Source organism: Canis aureus, chromosome 33 (genome assembly GCF_053574225.1).
Source record: "Canis aureus isolate CA01 chromosome 33, VMU_Caureus_v.1.0, whole genome shotgun sequence".
Taxonomy (NCBI): Eukaryota; Metazoa; Chordata; class Mammalia; order Carnivora; family Canidae; genus Canis; species Canis aureus.
In genome coordinates, this window is record NC_135643.1 from 32,377,353 (window position 1) to 32,390,613 (window position 13,261).

Sequence of the window (13,261 nt, forward strand, 5' to 3'; positions counted from 1 at the left end):
AACATCTACGTACTACCATCCCATGCATTTTCTGTTGCTCCTTTGCCTTAGTAAAAACTTATGTGCAGAATTACACTCACCAGTGCATGGGTAATTCTGCTGTGGGCTTGAAAAATTCACAAAATAAAATCAATTCCAAGAATATTTTTCTGTCTTACTCCAATTGCATTAGGCCAAGAGTATTATGCTATGTTTATAGAATCACAAACATTAGCTTGCTTTGATTTCAAACTGAAATTTCAGACTAATCTGTTGATCTGTTATGTCATGTTTTCAATACAAACTAGATATGTGTTACCAAGATAATTATAATTGTATGTTACTCTCACTTAAAAAAATCCTGTACCTGGGATCCCTGGGTGGCGCAGCGGTTTAGCGCCTGCCTTTGGCCCAGGGCATGATCCTGGAGACCCGGGATCGAATCCCACGTCGGGCTCCCAGTGCATAGAGCCTGCTTCTCCCTCTGCCTGTGTCTCTGCCTCTCTCTCTCTCTCTCTCTCTCTCTCTGTGACTATCATAAATAAATAAAAATTTAAAAAAAATCCTGTACCTACCTATACACATGGATACATTTTGTGTATAGCTACATAGTATAAGCCAGTAAACACTATTAATATGAAGTGTTTACAAGAATATTAATAGTTCATAGTCTTGTCTTTTTAGTCTGTGAAAACATGTTAAAAGCTTAGCATGATCTTAGCTAATCTTTGTTTTAGCAAATCTTCAATTACTGGGTTCCTCTTTCTTATTTCCTTTTCTTTCAAACAATTCTCCCTACCTGGAAAGTGGCAGTTTCTCAAATCAGATGTTTACAGACATGAATGTTTTATAAAAAGCTATGGCATATCTTTAGTGCCATCTCCTAATGCATTTCAAAACAGGTTCTCCCACATTTTCCTTAACTGTCAATTTATGCTTTCAGATATTTTTATAAGATGCTCAGATAGAGCTGATGTTGGCCAAATACAGTTCTCCTCAGGCGTTTCTCCCTTTTTCAACTTGTAAAAAACATTTCATAAGAGCTCCATGCCTGGCTACCTGCTCATCAAAATCACTTCCCTCTGTAATGGAAATCTACTGTGCTTTTCCTTCTCTCACCATATCATTGACACCAAGTTAATGGCATGGGCTTTTTTCCCACTAACATGGTTTGGAGAGGCCCTAAACTAACAAAGAAGACATTATTTTTGCAATGCAGAAAGATTCAGACACAAAAAGACCTGAACTTTAATACTGGTCTTAAATTACAAGCACCTTACTGATACCATTTACTAGTGCTAGGTGCTCCTGCTTCATCTCTGCCAAGTCAAGTATAATAAACTGCTATTAAAACTACCTTTACCAGGTGAGTCACTTCTCTTCATCAGTTACTGTCAGAAATGTTCATACCAGGAAAAATAATAATGCTGTATCCTCAAAGTATATCTATATTTGATATTTCATATCTCCATTGGCACCTACTCAAAGAACAAGATTGTTGCACCACCTGCCTGGCTCTTCTATACCCCTAATGTCTACTGCACTTCTAGTTCAATGCAGCACTTTCTTCCCAGCAGAACTATGCTTTTCAAAGCAATCTAATCTTCAGAGGAGGTCCAGAGGATGAACAATGATTTTTTGAGTCGATTTGGCACATACAATCAGAACAAGACTGAAATAAAACTTGCTGTGAGACACCATCTGTTGCCAACTTTTTCTTTTAAATACAGAACAAGGGACATCAGTATGAACTCTCATGTTCAGTTTAATATAGATACAGATTTAAAAATATGGAAATAAGTATAGATATGTGTGCATATTATACATTATATTATAGATAGATAGATGATAGATAGATAGATAGATAGATAGATAGATAGATAGATAGATAGAGCATTTGTACTGAAGGAGTTCACGACATGCCACCCCAAAATATGCCACTTTGGTACCTTGATTATTTTGAGCTAAAGGCACTTGAAAGACAGCAAATGCAGGGAAAGGCATTTTCTGAACTCCCTTTTTTCTACCTAAAGACAGATTCTCCAAAGGGAACTCAATTGTCATAACCTGCCTGGCTGTTTCACCAACCAAGGAACGTTAACTCTTATCATAAGAGAGGAGATTAGAAGTCGACACCACACCCAGATAAACTTTGTCATAAACGACCATATCACCTATCTATTCTTCCAAGAGCCCATTATCTCCCCTAAAGATCATGTACTGTCCCCAAATCCCTACATCTCCACTCCCTTTTCTCTATTAAGATAGTGTATAAATTCTCAACTCTCACTGATTTGGGGGGTATTCACTTTTTTTTTCCTGTGATACCTCTGTGCATGCAATAACAATTAATAAATGTATACCTTTTCTCCTGTCAATCTGTCTACTGTCAGTTTATTTCATAGACCCAGCTAATAAAACCTGGGGGTGGGAGGTGGGTAGATAGTCTTTCTGCCTATAATATACACTCCATGTATATCCAAGTTGAGATCACTTAAAAATAACAACGTCCCAGTAGTAACCAGCACACCAGCACCCAGATTTTCATGTCTAATACTATTGTTCCATAAAAGGAACCCAGGATCACTGGAGAAATGGCCAATTCTAGGACCGGGCAGGGAATATACAAGATGAACCTGGGATAACTTGTAGTGCCAGTTTGTAAGGAAGTGCTAAAATCACACAGACACAGAATATAAGAGGCAATTGAAAGGGTTCCCATGACCAAAGCTGGAACAATTTGAGCAAGAAAACACATAAAGTAGTTTTGGATTATAACCCAAAGTATGAAATACATATCCACAAGTTCATCCTGATTAAACAATAATTACATAAATAAATCAATGGGAAAGAATAAACAAATCTCCTGTAGAAGAATAATTCCAAATAATTTATGGAGATAATGCCCCTTCAGAAAAGTGGAGCATTACTTCCCACCCCTTAAATGTGAGCTTTTACTTTCCAAAGAGTACAGTATGGAAAGAGTAGAGGGAGCAACTTTATATTGAAGAAGCCTGGCACATACTACTTCAGCCATGTCATCAAGCTTAATGCTATCAGTGATAAGTCATGTTGACAGCATATGCCCTTGATAGGATATGATGAGAATGTCACTTTACATTTGTGGTCTTCCTCTCAAGGAACCATAACTCTAGGTTGATCATGAGAAAAACATCTGACAAACTCAAAATATCTGACTGGTACTCCTCAAAACTGTCAAGGTCATCAAAAGCAAGTCAAGTCTGAAACACTGTCCTAGACAAGTGGAGACTAATGACACATGATGATCAAATGTAATGTGGTATCCTGGAAAGGACTCTAGAACAGAAAAAAGACACTAGGGAAAACTAAGGAATTTGAATAAAATATGGACTTTAATTAATAACAGTGTATCAATATTGGTTCAATAGTTACACCAAATGTAATGTACTGTGTAAATGTGTAAATATTATGTTAACAATTGGAGAAACTGCATGCTAGATATACAAGATCCCTATGTGTAATCTTTACAACTTTTCCATAAATCTAAAACTATTCTAAAATTAAAAGTTTATTTTTTTAAAAGTAATTAAATAAATTCTACCTGATCTCTTAGTCATGTCAGTAACTACCTATTATCCCCTTTACAATAAATATAATTTATGTTATAAATCATGAGTTTCTAATGACTTCTGCTGTTTTACTTCCTTTTTATATATTATTTTATAGCAGCAATATAAAATTCACATCAACTCACTCTCCTTTGTAAAACATCGATCTGTAATTTTCCATGTGAGCATCCGATCAACATTTAATAATTTTCCCGGGGGGTGGCAAGAAATAATAGGAATCTACTTGTTGCAATACAAAAGCGATTAGTTCACACTCAAGAGGGTCTTTGTGTTGGACATAACCCCATACTTGTAGAGGTTCCTAGTAAGTATGGGGTGTGCCTCTAGAACACCCTGGAAGTGATCAGGCTGTGTCAGTAAGAGTCTATTGGCTTAGAGGACCTGAAGAGCCTCACCACTGTTGAAAATTATCTGCTTTGGTAAACACTGTACAGGAACACCCTCTCCTTCCCTCACCAACTCTCAAGGAACAGCCTTAATCTCAGAGACAGTCTACCAATAAGAGAGTTCAGAGGCCCCAAAACATTTTAAAAAGTCTTTTAGGTCAGTTTGCCAGGGTTGATATCAATGTGGCCCTGTGGCTTTAGAGGACCCTGGAGAGGAAGCATGCAGGGAGAAGTCCTGCAACCTGGCAACCCCATTTGTACTCCTGCCTAGCCATGGAACATCCTCAATATGTCTTCATATCAATGAGAGGCCCCCTCCCAGGAGGAAATAACAGGTACTGGTTACTCTCTGGAGTGTAAGGCTTTAACAAGATTTGATAGCTGCTTCTGACAGCAGCACCTGTTTTTTTCTTAGTAAGAGACCTCTGGCTTACGAGAATTTGAAAACATTTCTGCCTAAATATCTCCAGGATACTCTATATCATACTTTGAAGGTCAGTCACTCTGAATATCCAATGGTTATTATGAAGACTATTTGTACATTGAACAGATGACATAATAGAGAAAAGAATTGCACTTACTATGTATTTCTTAACTCCTGCCCTCTAGGAATCAGGTTGGGTCTTGGCTTTCCTATTTGTAAATTGTCAATTTGATCTAACTCTCAAAGAGGCAAAATATTATCAGACAAGGTTTTAAAAAAATCTTGGGTTGGGTTAAATATTAAATTTAAATTAATTTGGTTATATTTATATATTAAATATATTTTTTATTATAAATGTGTACTACATTTAATTTTCTATAAACATATTCCAGGAGTATAGTAAGGTGCTAATAGTGGTGACCTTCAAGTGGTGGACATATTTTTATTTAATATTTTTGTTTAATTTATCTTCTATATTACCTGTACACTAATAATACAAGGTTATTGTTTTTAATATATGCTATTTTGTGCGTTCAAGTGCACTAAATTTCTCTACTTTCTACCTGTTCCCTGCCTGGAGAAAAGTGGTTTTTAAAAGGATAATCTATTTAATGAAATAGAAAAGCTACAAAAATACATACTAAGAATGTTAATATACTGAGTTTCTATTAATAAATAAAATGCGTTTCAAAGTTTTCCATGAGGTGTTGGACTTCGAGATGGAAATTTCCAAACTATTTTCACTCGCTACTATAAAAATTGCATGAGTGGTCAGGCCTAAACACAGATGGGAAAACCTGGTGATGCCTGGATGACAAAAAGGATAATAAGGACCAGATGCTGAGCTGTTTTCTTTACACTGCACCTTGTCTATGAGGGCCCAAAGTGCCCCAAAGGTGATGGCATAATTGGTTGTTGAGAAAATGAACTTAATGTCATGGAAAGGTCAGTTGTAACACTGAAAACTATTTGAACCGAGAACTTATTGTCAAATTACTTTGAACCTAATTTTTATACAGTTTTTTCTTCAACTGTTTTCTTTTTTTTTTTTTTTTTAATTTTTATTTATTTATGATAGTCACAGAGAGAGAGAGAGAGAGGCAGAGACACAGGCAGAGGGAGAAGCAGGCTCCATGCACCGGGAGCCTGATGTGGGATTCGATCCTGGGTCTCCAGGATCGCGCCCTGGGCCAAAGGAAGGCGCCAAACCGCTGCGCCACCCAGGGATCCCCTTCAACTGTTTTCATGCCTGGGATCAGTTTAAATTCTGGAACCCCTGAGAACAATGTTTGATAAAGTTCTCTACCTCTGCTGCTTATTAAATCCTACCATAACAGAATGCCAGGCAGGAAAGGAATAATTCCAAACCAAGGCTGAAAGAAGTTCCTTCTGAAGCCCTCTTGGGTCATCTGCGGAAGCAGTCTGTTTTTACCCTCAAGTTGACAATAATGCCTATTTTAATCTAACTGATCAAATAAATAACAAGCCCCAAATTCTTATTTCTTAAATCTTATATCCTCTGTGATACTCAAAGCGCCTTGCATACCTGTTCGACCCGGCTTTCCGACACTCTGGATAGCCTTGGGAGTTAGGCATAGCAGCTGAAACCAAAAAATTTGGTCCAGCTCACAAGTGATTTGCTTATCTATGGACAATTAATTGTCTATCTACCAAGCCCTACCTCCGCTTTCTTTATTTCCTTTCATGTCAATTTATATAGAGCTTATTACTTAAAACACTGCAAAAGTAAAAATCAAGTTTAAATACAGATTTTTAAAAGGTTTATTACTTCTTTCAATATTCTCTCAAAACAATGGTCAAAGTAAAAAGTTCTTACCTGTATGTTATCCAGACATTTGATAGAGAAGAGAACTCTTTGGAAGCAGTTTGTGACTTTACTTGGCATATGCATTCTGCACTGAGATTTTGGTTTTGTTTTGTTTTGTTTTGTTTTGTTTTGTTTTGTTTTGTTTTTCTGCTAAGATTTTGGAGGTGTGCTTTTTCTTTTGAATCACTCAATCCACAAATACTAAACACCTACAATCTGCAAAGCAACACAGACATTGCATGCTCTAAGAAATACAAGTTACAAGGCCTAGTACTTACTATTACAGTTTATAATCTAGCTGAAGAAATCAGAAATAAATGTAAAAGTTTTAATAGCAACAGCAAGAGGTAGAAATAGGTTATAAATCCGATTCTGTGGCTGAATATGATAAAGTTAGACTATACTTAGATGGAGGAGGACATCAGCAAAATGGTGGCATAGGAATTTCTAGTGCTTTTACAGAGCATATTGTAGAAGTAAACTTTCTTAGGAATACCATTTATAAAAATTCAGAACTTAAAGTGAATTTGAAACATACACAAAGTGATAATCCCACAAAATAATAGACAAAGAATAGGACCAATAGAAGTGGAATAAGTAAAAAGTAAAAGAAACTATATTGGGCCAGAAAAGAAACCATTGTCTTAAATCATCCGTGATTTATAACTTTCACCAATACCTGAAAGAGGGGGAATTTAAAACACTTGTGTGTGTATGTATTATGTATATGTGTGTAATATCTCTGGAAGATTACACCAGACATTGATAAAAGAGGTTGTTTCTGGGTAGAGAAACTGGGACACAGGGAAGAAAGAGAGACTTAACATTTCACTGTGCTCCCTTTTTATTTTGTTTCATGAGTATGCATTAACTAGTTTTAAAAAACAAAGCAAACAATTTTTAAATGAATGCATGTAACATCTAAAAGGATTCATACCAATGTTAATATTGGATTTTTTCTTTTGTACTTTATACTTTTCAAATTTTCTACAGTAAATGTGTTTCTAATTTATAATCACAAAAATACGTATTTTTAAATTTCTCTGAAAACAAAAAATAATGAATAACCAATAAATCAAAATAAATAAAATTAGTAATATCAATATTCCCACTATATATTATTAGTTGTTGAATATAATTTCACCTAAGTCAACAATATAGAAAACTAAATACAGTTCTCATTAAACAGTATTCATTTTCAACTAATCTCTTTTGTTTTCTTCATTAATGCCACATCTAAAGGACCCTTATTATCAGGCATTATGACAGATTCTTGAATTAAATGGTCCCTGCCCCTGGATATTGAGGTGTCTGGGAAGTACAAAATTGGATAAGTAGCACCCCTAAGATGCTTTAACATGGTTAATTTCTATATATTATCTACTCAAGGCTGGTCCTAGAGAAGGAGATGCAGCTAACAAAGAGTAGTTTACAAATTAATATTTCATAAATAAAATGTCTTTAAAACATTTGTACCTATACCTACTGATGTCTTGGATTAGTAGGTGACATGAGAAATTTCTAAACTTTTCATTATGACATTTCTCCAAAGAAAATATACAAATGGACAGGCAATAAGTTCCTAAAATGATACTCAACGTCATTAATCATTAGGAAATAAAAATGAAAATCACAAGATACTAGTTCTTCCATGAGAATGACTATAATTAGTAACAGACACTAACACTGGTTGGCAAGGATGCAGAGAAATTGGAACCCTCATGCATTGTCGATGGGAATATAAAATCATGCAGCTGTTTTGGAAAACAGTTTAGTAGTTCCTCAAAAAGTTGAACCTAGAATTCCCATATAACCCAGTAGTTCTACTTCTACATATATACCCAAGAGAAATGAAACACATATCCACAAGAAAAACTTGTACATGTTTATAGCAGGATTATTATAAACAAAAAGCAAAAATAGCACATTTGGCCATCAGCTGATGAATGGCTAAATAAAATGTATATCCATAAAATGGAATATTATTTACCATAAGAAGGAGTGAAATACTAATAAATGCTACGACATAAGTGAACCTCGAAAACATTACATTTAAATGAAAGAAGCCGGGGTTCCTGGGTGGCTCAGTTAGTTAAGCCTCTGACTTCGATTCAGGTCATGATCTCAGGGTCCTGGGATCGAGCCCCGCATTCAGGTTCCCTGCTCAGCGGCGAGTCTGCTTCTGCCTCTTCCTCTCCCTTTGTGATCTGTCTTGTTCTCACTCTCTCTCTAATAAATAAATACAATCTTAAAAAAAAAAATGAAAGAAGCCAAACACTGAAGACCACATGTTATTGCATGATAACATTTATATGAAATGTCCAGAGATAGAAAGTGGATTAGGGTTTGCCAGGAGCTGAGGGGAGGAGGAATTGGGAGTGACCACTAATAGATACAGAGTTTCTTTTAGAGGTGATGAAAATGTTCTGGAATTATAACAACCTAGTGGTGATGGCACTAAAAACTGAATTGTATATTTTCATGCAGTGAGTTTTGTGGTATGTGAGTTATATCTCAATGAATTTTTTAATTTCATTATGAGCTTGCCTAAATTTATTGACCCAATGGCATAAGAATCATGAGGGCTGATTCTTTAGGAGACCATGATGATATTATTACTTCTTAAATAGCATGTTTAACCCAATGCAATACAGACCATATTTAAAATCTCTTCAGGGGTAAACTAATTCTTAAAGTTTACTTTGGAACTTATTACTAAAAGAAAAGTAATATGACACACAAATATCAGCAAATTTGGTTTTTTTTACAAACTTTTACTGTAACAGTATAGTGGTTCTGGCTGTTTGTAGAATTCTTATCACCAAGCTTGAACTACCACACAGAGTAAACTGGCAACAATATGGCCTCAAATATCAAATTGGACGTATTACAGCAAGTGTGTGACAGCATATAGAAATATGACCCAAGTCTTGACTTCTAATATCCATCAATATATTTCCTTCTATATTATACACAAAGATTGTGCAATCTGTGTTTTTATTAACATAAACTAAACATTATCGTGACAGATTTAAAATTATAATCATTTTTCAATATTGAAAGTACACTGTAGTTTATTCAATTTCTATGTATTTTGACTATTTCAACGAAAACATCTAAATTTTCTTGGTTTGTCTCCTGAGTTATTTGTTAATATAACATTGTAAAAGGAAAATAAAATTGCTGAATAACAGTTCTCAACCCCTCATGTCCCTCTCCTCCCCCATACACATCAAGTACTCAAATTTTACTTAGAAGTGTTAAAGTGCTAATTAAAACATTTTTATTTAGCACTTTATTAGGACTATTTTACAAGCCAATAAAGAAGACGTTATTTTATAAGGCTGAATTAACTATTTACTGCTGCATAACAAATTACCCCCAAATTATAGTGCCTTAAAACAGAAGCATTTATTATCTCACAGTTTTTCCGAGTTTGGAATTTCATAGCAGCTTAGCTGGATGACTTAGGTTCAGAAATTTCCATAAGATTGTCGGAGCTACATTCATCCAAAGGCTTAACTGAGACTACAAGATCCACTTCTATAATAGCTCACCTACATGGCTTTTGGCAGGAGGCCTCAATTCATCACTGAACATACATAGAGCTTTTTAATGTATCCTCAAAACCTGTCAACTGGCTTCCCCCAGAAATCAGTGACCCAAAAGAGAGAGCAAGAAAGAAGCCATGATACTTTTGTGATCTTGTCCTGAAAGACACATATCACCATTTCCACCATATTTTATTAATATAAAGTGATTCCAGCCCACACTTAAAGGGGTGAATTAGGCCCTACCTTCATAAGAGAGGAATAGCAAAGAATTTGTGAACATAATTTTAAACCTCCACAAGCCCTTTAAAATCAATTAATTAGCATAATTATAGTTAAAGCATTGAAAATAAACCTTGTATATATATATATTAATTTGGCTCCAAATTTTACTTGACTAAGTGAACTTTGGAAGTTCTATAATAGGACTCTAATTCTTTTGTTTGGAAAAATTTCCTCTATTTCATATATCACTATTTTCTGAAAGAAAAAGTCAAGGATTAACAATAAAAGCAATGTGACAGAGACTATTAATTCTCATCAAACATGCCAGGGCTTCTGTAAATTTCATAGCCTTCCTTACAGTTTGTTTGAGGTCATATAATAGGTTCTGAACAATAAAATGTAAGTGGAAGTGATGAATGTCACATTCATGCTGAGACAGATAAGGCTGGGTTGCTTTATTGGAGCCTTCTTTCCTCCCTTGGCAACCATGAATAGCACATGTTCTAGCTGTGGATCTACAAGAAGGAAGATGTCCCAACAGCTATTGGACTGTGTTGTAAATGAAAAGTAATCATATACTGTGTTAAACTACTAAAACGTTAGGATTGATTTTTTTTTATCCAGCAGAGCATAGGTGACTCTGACTCATAAGGTGACTAATTCATACTGCTAATGCTTTAGTTAAATATTTAAAAGTATAATTCTCTTATGTCCTAAACAAATGTTTTTATCCTTACTGCAAATTAAGGTGTTCCCTTTCAAGAATAAATGAAAGCAACCGATACCAGAATATTCAAATCCAGTCAATGGAGCTTCATACTGAATCTCAGTTAACTATAGTCTAATTGTAGACATAAAGAAAAATAACCTCAAGAACAAAGAAACTTTGAGAAAGAAATAAGGATGGCAACTCAATCTAAGAAAAACACAGAGATTAAGAGAAACAATGAAAGTTCATGATTTTATGTTGAATTTACTCCAGTATTTCTTAAAGCTGAATCTAAGACTTAAAAATAATTCATGGATGAGTGAAGACAAAAAACAAATAAGCATATTCGTAATCTTTGGAGAGTACAGTCTGAGATAAATTATTGTTTTGCATGTCACATAACCTAGGGCTATTTACATATCAAATAATATAAAATTAAATTCTTAAATCCAATCACTATTGTTTAGAAATCTTGTCACAGGTGTCTTTTGGTGTACCAGAAAATAGATTAAGGGAGGTGAAGAGGATGATGTTGCTCAAAACAACAAATGAGAATTGGGAATTTTAAAAAAACTAGCAACAAAGGAAAAGCAGGAAATATCAGTAAATCAGTGAAATAAAGAGAGAGCCAGATTATTTTAAATTAAGAAAAATAGGTATTGATAATGAATTCAACTTCATTTGAAAAGAAAAAAGGAAAAAAAAGAAAAAAGGACCAGTGATTTGTTATTTTATTTTTTGCCTGCAGGTGGCAGCTTCTGCTAGATATATAATGGGAATGTGTCCGAATAATTTCTACACTATCATGATGTCAAGCTCTCACTTTAAAAAGGTGTGGGGGTAGGAGTAGAGCAAAATTGTATTTCAGTTATTTCTCATATAATACCAAAGTATATAATTTTTCAAAATACCGTTAATTCTCAAAAAATATAAAACATATACTTTCCTGGGGCATATTAGAAACAAAATAACAAATGTATGTACATGTCTTCCAATGTAGCAATTCTCAGTTACTTCTTAAAACTTTGAGGATTGTGTCTTGTTTTGTTGTTTTGTAAGTTTTGAATTGTTAGAACCCATTGGTGTACTGTAACTCAGATCATGAAATGCCAGGATTGGGTGGATGGAACAAGCGCTATACTCATTACATTAAAAAATGAGGGGCACCTGGGTGGCGCAGTCGGGTTAAACATCTGCCTTTGTCTCAGCTCATGATCCTAGGGTCCTGAGATTGAGTCCCACATCTGGCTCCCTCCTACGCAGGAAGATGGCTTCTCCCTCTCTGCCTGCTGATCCCCTTGCTTACGCTCACGTGCTCTCTCTCACGCGCGCTGTCAAATAAATTTTAAAAATCTTTTTAAAAAATGATAAATATATGCAAAGACCACTGTTTATTTTGTCAAGGATACGTATATTTCTTAATAGGTATCAGGACAGTGTATTGGAAGAGCATGTATTGCATGTACTAATTCTAGAGTCTGTGGAGGAGAGGGAATGGGATTAGGGACAGAAAATGAAAGGAAAAAAATTAAGTACATTTAGCTTTACCTAAGTAGTTTATGGTTTTGTTGCTTTGGTAAATAGTATGTTTTTAATTTCAATTTCCAATCACTTGTTTTTAGTATAATAGAAATATATTTCATTTTTATATATTGATCTTATATCCTAAAATTTTGCTAAATTCACTTATTGGCATTACCATATTTTTTGTAAATTCACTGAGATTTTCTATGTAAGATTATGTCATTAGTGAATAAAGACAAAGAATGCCTATTACCAATCTGCATTGCCATTATTTCTTTTCCTTGCCTTATTTCACTGTCTAGAACTTCCATGTTAATAGAAATGGTGAGAGCTGATATCCTTGCCTAACTCCTGGTTTTAGCAAGAAAATATTCACTCTTTCATCATTCAGTATGATAGTAGTTGTAGGTATTTAATAGACTCCATTTATCAGACTGAGAAAGTTTCCTTGCATTCCTCATTTGCTAAAAAATTTTATCACGCATGGATATTAAATGCTGCCAAATACTCTTCCTGCATGTAGTGAGAAGATCATATGTATTTTTCTTTTTAGTCTGTTAATATGTGGAATTATGCTGATTAATTATTGAACTGGAACCAACCTTACATTCCTAGGGTAATCCAGTTAGGTTATAATGTGTTATCTTTTGTTTATATTATTAAATTTGATTAGCTAATATTTCGCTGAAGACATTTACATCTATACTTATATTTCTTCTTGACATGTTTGGTTGAAATCACTAGTGGAGCCATAAATCCATAAATATAATTGGAATATTATATTATTATAATATTTTATAATTTTCCTTGTGGGGAGTTTTTAACTACTGGAATTTTCCTTGTGGGGAGTTTTTAACTACTAATTCAACTCCTTTAATAGATCTATTCCTTGATCTATTAAAAATAGATCTATCTAAATTAAATAGATCTATCTACTTGATCTATCCCTTGTTGAACTTTAGTATTTTGCATATTTCAAGGAATATTTCCATTTCTTTGAAATTATCAAATTTATTGGCATAAA

The 13,261-nt window shown here is 34.4% G+C and overlaps 1 long non-coding RNA gene across 2 annotated transcripts in view; it reads right to left on the reverse strand.

Annotated features, from left to right (window-relative positions):
* LOC144303896 (uncharacterized) overlaps window positions 1-13,261 on the reverse strand; it is a 47,465-nt gene that overhangs the window by 2,279 nt on the left and 31,925 nt on the right. For both annotated transcript variants that reach the window (XR_013370921.1, XR_013370922.1), the window contains exon 4: window positions 6,238-6,444. This is a non-coding gene — a long non-coding RNA (uncharacterized LOC144303896). The remainder of the gene's footprint in view (window positions 1-6,237; window positions 6,445-13,261) is intronic.